Consider the following 18,278-nt stretch of genomic DNA (forward strand, 5'->3'; position numbering starts at 1 on the left):
TTTATGGGTTGGAGGTATCATTGGACCTCTTCTACTTCTTCAAAGATGCTGCGAATCGTAAAGTAACTGTGAATGGTGAGCGCTACCGTGAAATGATATCCAACTTTTTTTGCCCAAAACGCAAGAGCTTGACTTGCATGACATGTGGTTTCAGCAAGACGGTGCCACATGTCACACAGCACGCGTAACAATGGACATGTTGAGAGGCGAGTTCGGTGAACATTTTATTTTACGTTCGGGACCTGTCAATTGGCCACCCAGATCGTACGATATAACGCCTTTAGATTATTTTTTGTGGGGGTATGTTAAAGCTCATGTCTATTCAGACAAGCCTGCTTCAATTAACGCATTGGAAGACAACATTAAAGCATTTATATGTGAGATACCGGCCGAAGCATTGGAAAGAGTATGCCAAAATTGGACTAAGCGGATGGACCATTTGAAGCGCAGTCGCGGTCAACATTTGCATGAAATAATCTTCAAACATTAAATTATATGGACTGTACTATCGATTTAAATAAAAATTTCATGCATTTTTCTGAATTTTACGTGTGTTTTTTTGAAAAACTTTCCTATACCTGTTGAAAAATCACCCTATAATATGAGTAATCATAGTTAATATTCAAAGTAGTTTCATATTCCACGTCCAGTTGAGACTGCGTTTTCTATTTAAAGCTTTTTAATTAACTAATGTGTTCGTAGCGCAGAAGCAATTTAGCTTATTTCGATTGTTATTTTAATGGCCGGACATTTTTTTTAATAGCGGTCGCCATTTGGCAGGCAATTTCAAACCTCAGAATGCATTTCTGCCATGAAAAAGCGTCTCATAAAAATCATCTGCTATTAGGAGTCGGCATAAAATTGGAGTTTTCTCTGTTTGTAGGACAACGCTGAGATGCACACGACAAGTTCGGCAAAACATAATTAAGGCAGTGCGCGTCAGTTATATACATACGCTCGGAGTGTTTGAGAGAGATTCTGCGGAAGATTTTTGTACCTTTGCACATTGGTGATGGCAATTATCGTAGGTGATGGAACAATGAGCTGTATGAGCTTAACGGCGACATAGATATAGTGTAGCGAATAAAGATCCAGCGGCTTCGTTGGCTGGGTAATGTCATCCAGATGGATACAAACGCTCCGGCTCTGAAAGTATTCGATGCGGTACTAGCTGGTGGTAGCAGAGGAAGAGGAAGACCTCCTCTACATTGGAAAGATCAGGTGAAGAAGGACTTGGCGTAACTTAGTGTACCCAACTGGCACCGGTTAGCACGAGGAAGAAACAATTGGCGCGGTTTGTTGAGCCCGGACAAAATTTTGTAAGTCGTTATCGCGCCAATCAAGAAGAATAAGATATACCCATATAAGAAAGCCCTAAAAGAACTAAGATTTCTGAATGTTTAATTTTCCAAACGTCTGCAAAACTGCTGCTGAAAAAAATTCCAGTATCGCAATATTTGCATCTTTCTATACAGACTGGTTTATATGGAAATATATAATTGGGAAAAGAAAACGACAGCTTTTACTTTATATACAGAAGCACCAAGAAAATCTTCGAAACTTCGTTCTAAGATGGAAGCGCTCTACACGAATGGTGGGTTTCACTCTAGAAGATTTTTAATCGCAGTTGTTGTATACGAGGAATATAATATAATTTTAGTCCACTCATTTAAGACAGTATTACTTTGTCAAAACATTCACGTGTTTTGGACATTAATATCCTATTCATAGGAAGGCTTCTATTCTTTTTACCCTTCGTTTTCTCGCAGTGAAATGTGTCATATAAGAAGCACTTTTTTATTTTGTATTTGCACAAGAAAAATAAGCACAATTTGCAAATAATTTTTCAGCGACATAAGCTCGAAAGTTCTTTTGGAGATAGTTTTTAGAGAAAAAGAGCACCAAAAATAATCATAAGAAAAATCATAAAAAACTAAGAGGGCATTAAGCTGTGGGTTCAGGAGTACACATAAAAAATTTCATTTCAAAAGTCATTTAGATAGTCCGTCTGAGGGTATTTCTACAATACGAATTTCTTAATAAAATATTACAATATTATTTTTAATTCGAAAGCAGAAGAAAATTTAAACCTATCCATTAGTAGGAAAAAATAAAGACACACACCAAAGTAGTATTTATAATTATAATAGCGCGACACATACGTACTTTAAAGCAGTTTAGGCCGAGCTTCTTCTGCTGTGCGTCTTTACGTTGTTTTACTAATGGAGGAATCTAGAGCTTTATGCCGCCTTTGAAGGGCAGATGGTCTTCTTTCATAGAAGAAATACACTTTCTGGCCTCACATTCTCTTTATTTTAGGGTTTTATTTATTTTATATGAACTAGTTTCCATTAAAATTACTGATATTTTTGACAGCAATAAAGATATGATGACCAACATATATTTATGCACATAGAGTTTGTGTATTTCTGTTTCCGCAACCTTTACAATACAATTTCAGCCACAAATCGTAACTATTTGACTCCCAAAGGTATGTATGTATTACATTAACCACATATGCATATAAATACGTTGTAAGTGTTTATGATCACACATTTGCATTTGTATGTATAGACATTTAATTTACGTATTTAATCCTTGTTATTGTTTGTTTTGGTTTCAAATTCACTTTTTACAACACAACTTACAGCTGATTTGGCCACCCACACCATTTATTATTAACACTGTTAGATATATTTTCAACATCACTTCAGAGTTCTGATGGGGGTTAGCAGCACAAGAACCTGTTGCCGAACTGGTTCAAAATTCTCTGGATTACACAGTTATATAACAACAGAGCATTTCGAATACCACACTGAATATCTGCACTATAAGCGGGAAACTATACATACCTAGATAAGCACATGCATACATACATTTTACGAATATATGTGCTCGCTATAATCAACCAACACGAGCTACTTTGAAGCCGTTGGCGAAGTTGGAGCTTACGTTTTTAACACTGCCGCAACCACCACCTACGCTGCGTCCAACTTAAAATCTGATAACACTCAAGCTTGCAGCCATGGTCTTCGCTGAAGTACGGGAGCGCGAAAACGTTATTGCCGGCATTTTTATACGGAAGGGCACTATTTGTTTACAAGTCAAAGCTCTACAAGAAATACATTTATACACACATATGGTATAAACATATGCATGTCTGCACCTACACTGTTGGGGGGAAAATAACAATTGACTAAAATTTGCTGAATGACTTTTATCAGTACAACTGCTTTGTCGATTGTGCAAATCCAAACTGTTTTATTGTTGCAATATGTTTGTTGTTAATTTAGGTCATAGAGCTAAGAATATTATTAAATATTGAAATCAAGACCGATAGAATTTGAGATCTGATTAAATTCATTTATACCACGCTCAATGGGCACATAATGGGCATAATTTGTTTCTCCGCGGAGTATTAAAACTGGTTTTTTCCAAGTTCGACGGGCAGCTTGGATAATGCAAAAGTAAAAGTTAGGTATGGGATAGATCTTTCTTTATCTAACGATTTTTAACATAGCAGTGATAAACGCGCACATACATATGAGCGTATAGGGTGCGAGAAATGCAATGTCGTGAATGCATATACTCGTATAGCAATGCAATTTCAAGGATCGCGGATCGAAAAATTGAGCTTTGCTTTAAAAGCAATGATTAGTTTGATTCAACTAAAAACATGTTGCGGTTCGAATATTTTTTACAATACTGTGCATAAATTTATGCCTTAGTCGCCCAAGCTTTTAAAAAGCGGAAATGTTTTATGAGTCTTGTGTTATTCTATCTATGCTTAGCGATTATTCTTTATTCAATAGAACAATTTCATGTGCGTTGAAAAATGAGCGGGTGTTCCTTGCTATAACATTTGACGCTATATGTGCCGTCATGCGTCATTGAAAAGTGCAGAAGAATGCAGAATGTGTGACAATTGTAGTTGTGTGATAAATATATAAGTAAATAGTATACATACCTATGCACATATAATTGTAGGTCTATGTAAATTTGTAAAAGTATATGAACTTATGTCTTTAATTCCAAATAAGTAAATATTTATGCAGTTGAATACATATCTACATATAGGATATATGAATTAGTGTGATCGTTGAAACGACTTGAACTCACAACGAGACGACCTTCACATTGAAGCTCAATTGGGCGTGCTGAACGCCACGTTGTTTATGTCACTACATGTGAACGCACTCCAGCTAGTGCTTTGCCACTTATTTACATATATATATGCAAATGATTATATACATATTGTATTAGCATGCGCATTTATATAATTATGTTAGTGTGTCTATGTTTACGAATTGTAGACAATACGTACTTTGAATCGATCAATAAACTTTTTCGAATTTTTTGAACTCCCAAAAGCAAACCGGGTGTTAGTCAGCGTCTCAAAGGTGTGAACAAAATGGGAATTGCATTGCTGCATAGTGAGTTCGCGGTAAAATAGATATAGATATTACCGCTTGACAATGAACTTTTTGCGAGCATCCACAATGTTATTTATTTAACGCTTGTAGCCGTTTATTAAACCCTAAACGTTTTTAACCGAATAGTTGCCGCCGAATCATTAATTGTTCATATACCGTTTTGTTTTATTATTTTGTGATAAAATGTATCTATATTAGTTAATTACTAGGGACCGAAAATAATATGATATTTATGAGCTTCTAAAATTGGTAAACGATCTTTTTGTACAATATCAAAAAGCTTTATATAAAAACCGCCGTACTCGAATGAGTTGGTGTGTGACTACCATTTGGAATTCAGAGAGAACGTAGGTTCGAATCTCGGTGAAAGACCAAAAAGAAAAAAAAGTTTTTTCTAATGACGATATGCTGTCTGAAATGGCTTAAAACCGTAGGTCCCTCCATTTGTGGAACAACGTCAAGACACACGCCACAAATAGGAGCTCGGCCAAACACCCAAAAAGTACATATATATGGTATTTTATTACTATGTTTAAGGGATGTAGTTAGTTCAAATAGTACTAATACGTTTCACTGCGATCTAGAGACTTTGGCGGGAGTTTAAAGTCCTATTGTTTCGTTTTTCTATGCGTTAAATTTCGGGATACAGAATTTTTCGTAATACATTTGAAAAATTGAAATGATCAACTTGACAAAGTAGCAGCTGAACATAATCGCCGAACATAAAGCCGTTATTCGTTGGAGAATTTTAAGCCAAAGTCTAAATTCCATTGCGCGCGCAATGGAGTAAGCCAGAATGTACTCAAAGAAATTTTATAGACATTTTATTTATCGATGGGTCAAAGAATGAAATAGGTTCTGGCGCCGGATGACACTAAAATGATAGTATTATAATAAGTATCATTACGCTATGCAGTCAGGCTGCACTGAAGACCCTGGAGAATGCGAAGCATACCTCAAAGATTGTTCAAGGATGTAAGAAGAAGCTTAATTCAGTTACAAGACGGAATAAGCATGTGCTTATATGGGGTCCACGGCACTGCGGTGTTCAAGGAAATGAATTTGCCGATGATTTGCCGAACTGCGGATCAGCGGTTACTCCACCGTTACCAGAGCCACTAATCGGAATCAGCCCCACAGGAATCATGAATTGGATCAGCGATTTTGTATACAATTTACATAAAAAGCGATGGTTCAGTCCAGAACGCTGTAGAACTGTAAAATATTTTGTGACAAGCCCGAACAGAAAACTGTCAAACTTTCTTCTACAATTTGGTAGAAAAGACGTTGGGTTGATGGTTGGTATTACAGGATAAAAACCATGGGGTCAGCATAGAGGAGCCGGAATGCATTGAGCATTTTCTCTGTGAGTGCCCTGCCATTGCTAGAGCAAGGCTACGAATTTTGGGTTCCGATGCCATGGGAATGAGTAAAATTCGTTCCCTCAAACTGGAGAATGTTTGCAGATTTCTGTCTCTGTTTCTACTCTATCCTATTTTTTCTCTCTGTCACTTCTTTCCTTTCCTCCTGTTTGCTGTCGTTAAACCGGTTGCATCGCGATCTTCTTTGGATATTAAAGATGCTTTACTTGAAATTTTGTTAAAAGTTATCAAAACTTTATTGCGTCAAAATGACATTTTTCAATAGGCCAATTTTTCATTTCCAAATTACACAGTGAAACCATCATTAATGTGAAAGATATGTATCATTAATGTCAATGGAAATAACACATCTTGTTTCATTAAAGAACAGTAGCTCTTAAATAAGACAGTGCATCATATTTTGTTAGCTTCTTATAAATATCACAGTATGCATTCCACAACGAATGCCAAAAAATGAACGTTTTTCAAAATGGTTCAAATAATTACTATATTAAGTGAAGTTTGACAAAGATGAGTTAAAACTCAGCAAACTTTACAAACACGCAATCGAAATAGAATAGAATGGAGAGAGAGATTTTGTGAGAAGAAAGATGTTTGAAAAACATTTTTACATTTATAAAGAGTAAAGTTGAGCTCGCTGCACTCGAAAATGGCAAGAGTTTTTAAGATTGTAAACTCCGGTGTTTGGCACATATGGTTTGCTCAATTTATTAGAAATCAATCTTCCGGTTAAGAATTATAGTTTTAAGGATATAATCAATAATAATCTCTGTATTTTATTTATTTTTTCTATATATTTAAATATCAAGTTTTTCTTTTAACTGATAGAACTACTGATAGAACTAAAGCTAACGAATCTGTATCCCAAAGTAAGAACAAAATTACAAATATTTCGAAACAACTTCCACTAGGACATTTCGTAAGTTAACGTTTTCGTATTGGGAATAAAAAAACAGAAATAATTTTGTATAATTATTACACATTTTTCATAAAATTTCAAAGCTTTTCAGTTTTCTAAAGAAAGTTCAAAGGCCGATACCGCACTCACAAAACTTCAACGGAAACTTAAAAAAAAATATTCTTGGCATTCTGTAATCAATTCCTAATAAAGAAATTTTGTTTTAGCCCTATAATTTCAAAAATACATTTTTGGGAATTATTTCCGTGGTAAGCTATAAAGAAGCATGCAGGGCTGAGTATTTTTGTAATCAGCGTCAAGCTTAAAAGGCCACAGACGGCAGAAAAAATATATTCGAGAGAAAATATTAAACGAAATGTAGTATTTAGTAAACAGCGTGTTTTTAGCCTTTGCCGGCAGCCACAGCACTGTACATACACTGAAGAGCAAAACTGTAACAAAATGTAATACTTTCTATTTCAACACATTTTTTTTAGACATGTTTTAACAAATCAAATATTTTTTTTGCATAACTTTATTGGCATGTATGTACTCTCTCTCTCAAACCGGTTTGGTGTCAATGCAACAACAACAACACTAGTAGCAAGCAATAATGCAAATAAAGACAAATGTGACAGTTTTGCACTCAACCCATTTTTTATTTTTTACAATAAATAAAATAAATATTAATAAGATGTCCAATATCCTTTGGACTTTTTCAGCTCGTGGATACGATTGGGCATACTTCGTGTATACCTCAAGCCAAAGTCAGTCGGAATAGCATCCCATACATCGCGTGTTCGCTCCCACAGCTCATTAACTCCACTGGGCGGACTTGAATATTCGGCAAGCTTCGATTTTATATGACTCCATAAATTTTCGATTGGGTTCATGTCCGGTGATTGTGGAGGCCACTTCAAGTTACGAAATTTTTGGCGTTGCATCCAATTTCGTACAACATTTGCGGTGTGCTTAGGGTCATTGTCTTGCTGAAAAATTACTTTTTCAGCAGCAAGACCCATACTTTCCACTACACCCAGCAGATTTTGTTGCCAGGTATTCCTCTTTCCGCATTATACCCTCTATTCGTACTAAAGGACCCACACCATTTTTGGAAATGCAGCCCCACACCATAATGGAGCCACCACCATGTTTTATTGTCTGCTTGATGTGATGTGGCTGGACTGCATTTGGGTCTTTAACCCAATACCAGGCCCGACCATCTGACTGAAATCGATTGATTTTGGTTTCATCAGACCAAATAACCTGCAATCGTTTTGAAATTTTATGAAAAAAGGTCTTTTATAATCCATTTATAAAGACGTACCTGATCCCAATCTTCAACTGTCCAGCTTTGGTGAGCCGCAACAAAATCCCGCCTCAACCGCACATATCTTTTTGTCAGCATTGGCTTGGTTTTCTTCTCCGCTGCCTTTAGCCCCAGTTTTGACAGGCTGCGCCTGGCTGTCCACTGACTGGCATCAATATCCAGCATCTTTAGTGCTTCTTTGGGAGTGACCGCCTTGCTGCTTGTTACCAAATTTGCCAGATGGCGGGCATCGCGGTCGCTTATCTTCCTTGGCCGGCCTCCTTTGTTACTGGGAACAGCGTCTGGTACATTTTTCCGCAGCCTTTGCACAGCCATGTGGCTCACTTCGAATTTTTTAGCTATTTTTCTTATAGACACGCCCTTCTTCAGCAAATCAATTATTTGGCGTTGTACTTCCCGATTTAACATTTTGTCTTATTCACGGTCACGTTTATAATAATTAAAAATCCACCAAATATATAATTACGAGAAAAATAACGGAAAATTTGAAAATTAAGAGTGAGTGCAAAACTGTAACATTTGTCTTTATTTGCATTATTGCTTGCTACTAGTGTTGTTGTTGTTGCATTGACACCAAACCGGTTTGAGAGAGAGAGTACATACATGCCAATAAAGTTATGCAAAAAAAATATTTGATTTGTTAAAACATGTCTAAAAAAAAATGTGTTGAAATAGAAAGTATTACATTTTGTTACAGTTTTGCTCTTCAGTGTACATATAGTACGTTATACAACAACTTTATTTTACTAAATATAAGAATAGCCACATACTCGATTCTGATGTTTAGTCGAAATTTGTAATTAATTACTTTTTGGGATTTGGGACATCAACTCATGCTCAGTTTTTAAATATCTACATAAAATCTTTAAGTTATTGGAAAATTAAGTTGTTTGCATATCCGCAAATTACCTCATGAGCTTATTTAGACATAATAACAAATTCTTTTCTTAACATGCATCGGCCCCTTGTGTCAATCAATCAGCCCCAATGTACAATTAAAATTTTTTGATTTGGTACTGATTTTTCAATACACGGAACACTATTACTTTTCGATTTTTTATTTTTTAAATTTGATTTTTTGATGTTGCGTCAAAATGACATTATTTGACAAGATATCATTTGTACATATTGACTATGGTATAGGGGTTTGCCATAATAATTCTAAGCATTCCTAGCACACTAGTGTGCTCAGAATGTAAAAAAAATTAACTATTCATGGGTCTCATCGCTCTCATCTATTGTATATTTGCTGAAATATAAATTTTTTGTTGAAAAATACTCATTAACAAATTTTTTTTAGCATATACATATAGGTATGTTTGAAGGCAAACTAAGTAAAATGAAAACGAGTAAAGTAAGATTTCGTTCACAAGCCTCGTCAATTCACTTAAACAAAAATTAAAAATATGTGGTGAAGAATGTCAAGAAGACTTTTCGCTCTTGCATTTGTTTGCGGTGACAACAATTCTTACTTATTTCAGTTGCATAAACTTCAACTCCAATAATTCCATATACAGTAGTTACCATAAAGATATGTAGATACAATAAAAAATAGTTTAAAAAACTAAAAAACACGCTTTTATTGCCAATCGAACTAAAAAGTATGAAATAAATTTTAATGACAAAGAGACCTATAATGAAGTAATAGCACTTGAACGATCAGTCATAGTCAACTACCTCAGAACAGAATTATAACAAAAATTAAGATCCAAATGGAATAATTCAAATTAGAGTTAAAAGCGTGGGATGCTTGATATAGTAAATATTACAATCATTCTATTGGCAACTACCTATGTACAGAAGGTTATGAAAGTGAAGCAAAATGCATCCCACGCTTTTAACTCTAATTTGAATTATTCTATTTGTAGCTTAATTTTTGTTATAATTCTGTTCTGAGGTAGTTGACTATGACTGATCGTTCGATTTGCTATGACTTCATTATAGGTCTCTTTGTCATTAAAATTTATTTCATACTTTTTAGTTCGATTGGCAATAAAAGCGTGTTTTTTAGTTTTTTAAACTATTTTTTATTTTCTACTTTTTAGTTCGATTAGCAAAAAAGCGTGTTTTTTAGTTGTTTTTTTTTAACTAATAGGACTATGAATAAGTTCGTTACGGTTTTACAACAGATGGCGTAACTTGATTATTATTCCATCGATCCACATTTCCAAACATTCATTGGAGAGCTACTGTCGTAAGGCACAAACGTCAGTATAAGTTTTTTATTTGAAGCGTAAACAACAATATTTTTACCACACTTGAAAATGTCGAATTTCGTGCCAAATAATGTGTTTTTGCGGGGAATTCTTCTTCATTATTTTAATATGAAGAAAAAAGCAGCCGAAAGTCATCGTATCTTGGTGGAAGTTTATGGTGAGCATGCTCTATCTGAGCGAACGTGCCAGAAGTGGTTTGCACGCTTTAAAAGTGGTGATTTTGGCTTGGAAGACGAAGAACGCGAGGGTGCGCCGCCAAAGTTCATGGATACCGAATTGGAGGAATTGCTCGATCAAGATCCGGCTCAAACGCAAGAAGAGGTTGCAAAAACTTTGGGAGTTGATCAATCAACCATTTCCAAACGTTTAAAAGCCATGGGAATGATCCGAAAGGTAGGCCATTGGGTGCCGTATGAATTGAAGCCAAGAGACGTTGAACGCCGTTTTATGGCATGCGAACAACTGCTTCAACGGCACAAAAGAAAGGGTTTTTTGCATCGAATTGTGACTGGCGATGAAAAGTGGGTCCATTACGACAATCCAAAACGTCGGGCAACGTATGGATACCCTGGCCATGCTTCAACATCGACGTCGGCGCAGAATATTCATGGCCTGAAGGTTATACTGTGTATCTGGTGGGACCAGCTGGGTGTTGTGTATTATGAGCTACTGAAACCGAATGAAACGATTACGGGGGATGTCTACCGACGACAATTGATGCGTTTGAGCCGAGCACTGCGAGAAAAACGGCCGCAATACGCCGATAGACACGACAAAGTTATTTTGCAACATGACAATGCTCGGCCACATGTTGCACAAGTGGTCAAAACATACTTAGAAACGCTCAAATGGGATGTCCTACCCCACCCGCTGTATAGTCCAGACCTTGCGCCATCCGATTACTATCTCTTCCGATCGATGCAACATGGCCTGGCTGACCAGCACTTCCGTAATTACGATGAAGTCAAAAAATGGATCGATTCGTGGATTGCGGCAAAACCGACCGAATTTTTCACAAAGGGAATCCGTGAATTGCCAGAAAGATGGGAAAAAGTAGTAGTAAGCGATGGACAATATTTTGAATATTAAATTTGTAACCATTTTACGTCAATAAAGTTTCAAATTTCGAAAAAAAACCGCACGAACTTATGCATAGTCCTATTATTTTTTATTATGAATGAAAATTATTGTTATCATTGAAGTCAGTGAATTAATGATTCGATATATTCGTGTTATATTTAATTCCTTTCTTATCGACTGTGAGTCTAAAGCTATGCAGTTATCGGCCGTGATAAAGAAGTAATCGGGATGAAGAACTTATTTCGTGGAGGGAGCCTGAGAAACTGATTTACAAGAATAAATAAAGATTTTTCATTTTACAACCAAATTCACCTTACTTTTTGCCCACAGGTAAAAAAAGAAAATATTAATCCTGGCAATCCTAATAAGGATAATGGAAAACTTTTATCAAATTATTGCATTGTCATCGGTCCTTGATAGGTGTCCAAAATTTCAAGTCGATCAGACTTTTAGAAGCCAGTGAAAATTAAGCTCAAAGATTCCGTTACATACATACATACATACATACATACATACATACAACCCGACCTAATAAAAGTGTGTTAAAAAATAACGTAATTTCACTTCGAATTTTTTGACGGATACAGGGATTTTTGAAATTTCATCATTTATTCATATTGCTTGTAGCCTTTCCGAATGTTAATATTTAAAAATAAATTATGACATTTCGAAATTTAAAAAACTGTAAACCAGATTTCTTGCATTGGTGTCTTACATTTTTGCAGCTTGAAAATGCGCAACTCATTTGTTTCTTTTCATTGTTTTATAAAACTGAATTTGAATTGAAATGGTAGACATATTTCGATGCAGATGTCATATTACCAGCAAAAGTCAAATCACGAACATGGCTGCTAATGTTATTAAGAAGAACTACCTTTTTTTCTGTGTAATGGTAGTTATCATATAGACATCATATATAAAAAGTTAAAAACGACCCTGAAAAGAATTTTGGTTTCATAGTTCTGATTTCTATAAATAATTTCGCGTAGGCCTGAAAGAAGGAATGGTACAAAATTTATATTATTTTATTTGAGAAAAAAAATTTAGATAAAGTTAATTGGCTCTGATCATTTACTGATGCTCATCATTTTCCAGCAACGGTCCTTTTATTTGAAAAATTCATTGTAAAGAAAAATTTGCCAGAAAAATATAAACTTTTTTGATAAAGTCCAACTTTTTATTTAAATATGTTTTGTTCACTTACATAACTATTTAAATATGCATTTGTAACGGGAGTTTTTAGACACTGATAACTTCCAATAGGCACTTACAGGGTTGGCCATGTAAAATTTGCTTTTTGAATCGGCTATAAAAAAAACTAATCAATATTTTTTCAAACTGTTTTTTTTTTATTTTGAAGATTGAACATTGTCATTTATGAATGAAAAATAATATCGTTTAAATGACTGCCAAAATTGGCTTTACAGTAGGCCATTCGATCACATTTTCGATTGTTTGGGCTCCAATTTCATGAATGACAACTTCGATTTCGTGTTTTAAAGCATCAATCGTCTTTGGATGGTTCGCATAGCACTTGTCCTTAACGGGCTTAAATCACAGCTCCGAGGCGGCCAATTGATATCGGAATTTCGGCTGATTATTCGGTTTTCAAAAAACGGTAGCCAAAAGTTCCAATGTAACTTTGGCTGTGTGACAAGTTGCACCGTCCTGTTGAAACCAAATGTCGTCCATGTCATCCTCTTTAATTTTTCGAAACAACTCGTTGAGCATGTCACGGTAACGCTCCCCATTTACTGTAACCGCGGCTCCTCGCTCATTTTCGAAAAAAAATGGACCGATGATGCCGCCAGACTAAAAACCGCACCAAACAGTGACTCGTTGTGGATGCATTTGCTTCTCTACAGTAACGTGTGGATTTTCTGAGCCCCAAATCCGACAATTTTGCTTATTGACGTAGCCACCGATGTGAAAATCAGAAAAGAAGAAGAAGACTCTCCACTTTGGAAATAGGTTTTCAATATTTCCCAATTTTGTTCAAGCGTATAGCGTCCCATTTCGTAAATGTCAAACCTTTAAGTAAATTATGAACACATTTGACATGTCATTTGTGTTACCAATCTCAATAAAATAGGTGGTTCCAAAAGCAAGCGCTATATGGCCCACCCTGTATATGCATACACCGAATCAGCTTTCCAAGTAAGTGCATGGTATTGAAATTTTCTGTTTCTATTTCTGTTCAGTATACTCTGACAAATTACCATACAAAGAAATTTTAAAATGGAACAATTTTTACAAATCGTAGAGACTCATTTCCTTTCCATACATTCTGTGCGTCAAAATTTCAGGAAATTGTGTATATATTACGGTGCCGGTCTACACGTTCTTTCTTATGGACAAATGACCTCGGTTTAAAAATACTTAGATTAGTCGTTTTTCTCTAATCTCACAGTCGAATATGATGGTTCACAAGTTATTTTAAGTGAAAGCACTATTCATTTATTTGTAGAGTTTTTATACACTCACAGATAAGTACAGTAAATCAACTTTTTGAGTAATTTGTATACTCCATGCTCGCAGTAAGAATCCAACCCATAAGCATTCCGAATGCTAAGTACACAGGCTAACACGCTAAGGTGCACCTTTGAGTACAAATAACAGGGCTCAATTCATCTAAACGATGAAACTAAACGATAAATGAAATTTAAGCTTTTACCCGCACTGTTACACGAAAGCACCCCGAAAAACAGCAAGTCGTCGCATTTACAATTTCCATAAATTTATGTAAAACTTCTCATACAAATTTTGACAGCTGTTTTACAAACTCGTAAACACGAGCTTACGAGATTTACGTGATAGTTAAGCATTTAGATTACCATACCCTTAATATGTAATTAAAAATGTGTGGTACTTACTTGGTCTAAAGGTATTAGTTTCAAATTAGTTCAAATTAATTCACTTTGCACATCTGCCCTTACATTCATCTCCGTGCTTACATTTCTCATACATATGGTACATATACGAGTATACGAATATAAGTATGAGTATATTGAAGATCTGGGATGTATTGTTTGGTTTTAATTATTGCTCGAAAGCCTGCTCAATTAAAGGGCTTTCTGAGCAACAATCAAAATTATACAAACACCCAATAATAAAATCCCACTATTGGATTATGAACGCGTGTCAATGTTAACAAAGTCGTGTATATTATATAATACATATGTACGTAGGTGATTGATGAGAAAGGGTTATTGAGTTATTTAAGATGGAGTGTGAAAAAAATCAGGCTCACACAGTATGGACACTTCACAATAAAATTAAAGATAAGCTCTGTTATATTATAAAACGTCTTAACGGTATGAGAACCGAAAACTAACTGCATCCGGTGTTTTCAATGACTTCCGATTTCCGTTATGATCCTCAACAGCGCGAAAATCGTCACGGTTTTGTTGCGTCGGCGCTGTGACTTCCGACTAGATTTTCAGCTTCGCCTTGTTACGAAGGTAATTTGCATTGCCTTATACATCTTCGACTCACGCCGACCTCCACCACCCACAGTCATTCGTTGGTCATAAAACAACAACTTCCATAAATGCATTCGTCAATACGAGTAGCTGTTCACTACTTTTGCATATAACCGAACGAACCTACCGTTTTATACGTATGCATTGGTTTGTGTAGGGGAAGTAAGTCGCCAGGTGTGGTATGTGATTTTTTGTTACAGATTTTTTTCTTTGTACAATGGTGTGAATTTTCGATGGGTTGACATCGATGAGTGAAAGGATATACGAGTAATGTTCATATTCAGCAATCTTTCATTTGTTTGTTGAAGATATACCACCCTTTTGCCATTCATTTTGTTCTTGTTTTTAAACGCTGCATCTATTCGGACTCCAAATAAAAGACTGGTGTAAGTAGGTGTAGTAGGAATAATGTGATCGGATAAGAATATATCAGAAGGGTTCATAAGTGTTGGCCAATAAGAATTGACGTGGACCGTGTTCACGCCTATATGTGACACCGCCTAAAACTATACTTCAAGCTTAAAAATATTTATACATACATACATATTCACATATCCGTGGAGTAAATGAAAATAAATCACAGAATTAAATAATCTCAAAACATCGTTGCCATATGAGAATATTATTATGAGGTGATATGGATTGAGAAAACTGTGGTTACTTTGTATTATATTTATTTATCACTTTTCATTGATTGGAAGAACCTTTATTATAAGTTAAGTTTCAAATTAAATTAGGAAATAGTAAAATAATATTTATAATCTCGATGTGCTTTCCTTATAACCAGAAACTCTATATAAATTCGATATTCTGAGGGAATATTTGGAGGGAATATAATATGTGACCATTGCTTTATCAATTGTGCTGAGTTCGTTTACGCAAAAACTACGGAAATAGTATAAGAGTGGAGGTTTTACAGCTGCTTTTGACTGGTAATTGTTTATAAATCACTCAACCAAAAGATATTTTACAGTATTATAACTTACGAGTCCTATTCTTAATAATAACTTAGAATTAGTATAAAATTAAGATAAGAAAAGAGTTTATTAAGTAGAAAAACGTTACAATATTTATGTTATCGCACAATTTACAGAATATGATATAAATCTTAATTCTACATCATTATATTTATATATTTATCACAGGTTTGGTTTTTTAAACGATTTTTTCTTTTTTTCGAAGGAAAAAACTACTATGAAAAACCTCCGCTTTACATCTTACAAGCTATTTAAGTACCACGGCTTAATTGAACATTAAGAAAGTTCAGTTATTAGCAGATTGTCCGAAAAACTGGAACGAATTTTTAATCTTTTAGTCAAATTTTGTATATGCAGTTAGTAGAGGAACTAAATATGAAGAATGCTGAAATTGTGAATGTATAAAAATAAACGCGGTGTGCTTCTGATTATCTTAATTTTTTGTGGCAGAGGGTTCCAAAGACGGACAGCAAGAACGTCAGTTACTAGACAACTGTATTTCATGGTAAATAAGTTAAGAGATCGAGATGATTTAGCAAATTGAAGTCGATCTATAAGGTATTTGGGCTCCTGAGAAGTAATGACATTGTGAGGAAGTGTTAAGCATTTTAACTTTAGCAAATCATTAACAATCGGAACTATTCACATCCATTTAGTGACGTTAATATTAAGAACGTTTTTTTTAAGCGGTCGAATTTTCACTACATACTATAGCCTTTGCCTATTGCAATATAAATGTGGTTATTCTAAGTCAGAGTTCTGTTAAACGGTATTCCCAGGTTCTTTACAGTGCCCACAAATTTTATAACAGAGTTGTTAAGTTTCTCTGCATTGCAGTAGTCAAGTTTAAACGCCTTTTTGTAAATAACGATGCACTGTGATTTGTTTGGATTTAAGAGCAACGGATAGTCGGATAATCGGATAATCGGAGGCCCACTTGTGCTTTCCAAGTCAGTGTTGGGGTTATTAATATATTTATTGACGGACACTAAAGGACAACTACAACTGTACATCACTGGTACATATAAATATGAATATTAAAATATTTTAGTACAAACAAAAGTGAAGAAAGAATCGAACTATGAAGAAAATCCTTAGTTATAAGCAAATAATATAGTTGGATATGATGTGACTGACGCATACAGCTTACGTACGATCACTAAAGTATGAATTTATGAAACTCAATGCTGGCGCTGAAAAGTTTAATATTTTTTTAAGTTTCATGCCAACTAGTCCGTGATCAAGAGTGTCGAAAGCTTTAGAAGCGTTAAAAAGGTTACGAAGTTTTGTCAGTGTTAAGTCTGATATCATATGAAACCTTAGTAAAAATGTATGTTGTAAAAAGATAAAAAATGTTGTCGACTTAGATTGCGAAAAATTTATTTAGGACCAAAATCTTGATTTTCGGCGCTCCCAAAATTTTTTCGTTAATTTTGTTAGATATGCTTCATTTTGGATTTGATCAATGTCGTCAACACCAACTGCAATAAACCTAGTTATTGTTGTAAAAGCGTTAACATTCCCGACAAATGTTTATGAAATGCTGCTGGAGTGACAGTCCTTAGCCGGGTATAAATCTAGGTCGTTCCGTTTACGTAGAACCGACTGTCGTGGGAACACCTCCACCTAATCTTATCTTTGGTTCAAGCTGTTTCGTTCAGCAATCGGCAATTATTTCGGCATTCGGGTTCCCTGTTTTAGGGGACATGGGCTCATTTTCATTACTTTATTATTGCAAAAGGCACAAAAAATTCTGTTTAAGGCTTTTCGCTCCTTTAGTTTATTTTCAATGGCTCTACATAATGTGCGGGCTTCACCGACATATACCATGCAATTATTTATCATAATGGCGATCAATTTAATTAATGCCCAAAATTTCATTTTGTATTTTTTGTATTCCAGAAAATAATAATAATTCCAGAAAATTTTAAGGGATGGATATTCATGCATTCAATAGGGTGAATGCAATACTTTTTGGACGCCCTTTAGATTTTTGCACAATCTGAACTAGACATGTGGATCAATTCTAATGCTATTTTATGTACATAGAACTTGCATACAGATACACATAGTCGCAGTTTTGCCTTCACATTAAAGTTTAATGTTCTGTCGTACTCTCCTCCTTACTAGAAATTTCACACCTCTTTGCCTAAGCCTATTTTTATGTATCCTAAGCCTATTTTTATGTATGAGCCCTCTTCATCTGATTTTCCTACATCTTTATGACGTAACAAATGTACTCGGATATTTTACGTTGCCTGTTGAGTGGTGAACGTTATTGGAAAAATATGTTTCTTTCATTTGTCCTAAGAAAGCACGCTGGTGTCGGTTTTCCCCGATCACCCCGATACATATATTTCATTATATTCACATTTCATATTCTCAATTGCTGCAGTTTCGAAAACTAAGTAAATTAATGTATATTTTTGAAATTAGAGTTATATAAGATGTAGTTACTTCGATTTTTAGGATCTGTATCC

Source organism: Anastrepha ludens, chromosome 4, assembly GCF_028408465.1.
Source record: "Anastrepha ludens isolate Willacy chromosome 4, idAnaLude1.1, whole genome shotgun sequence".
NCBI classification, from domain to species: Eukaryota; Metazoa; Arthropoda; class Insecta; order Diptera; family Tephritidae; genus Anastrepha; species Anastrepha ludens.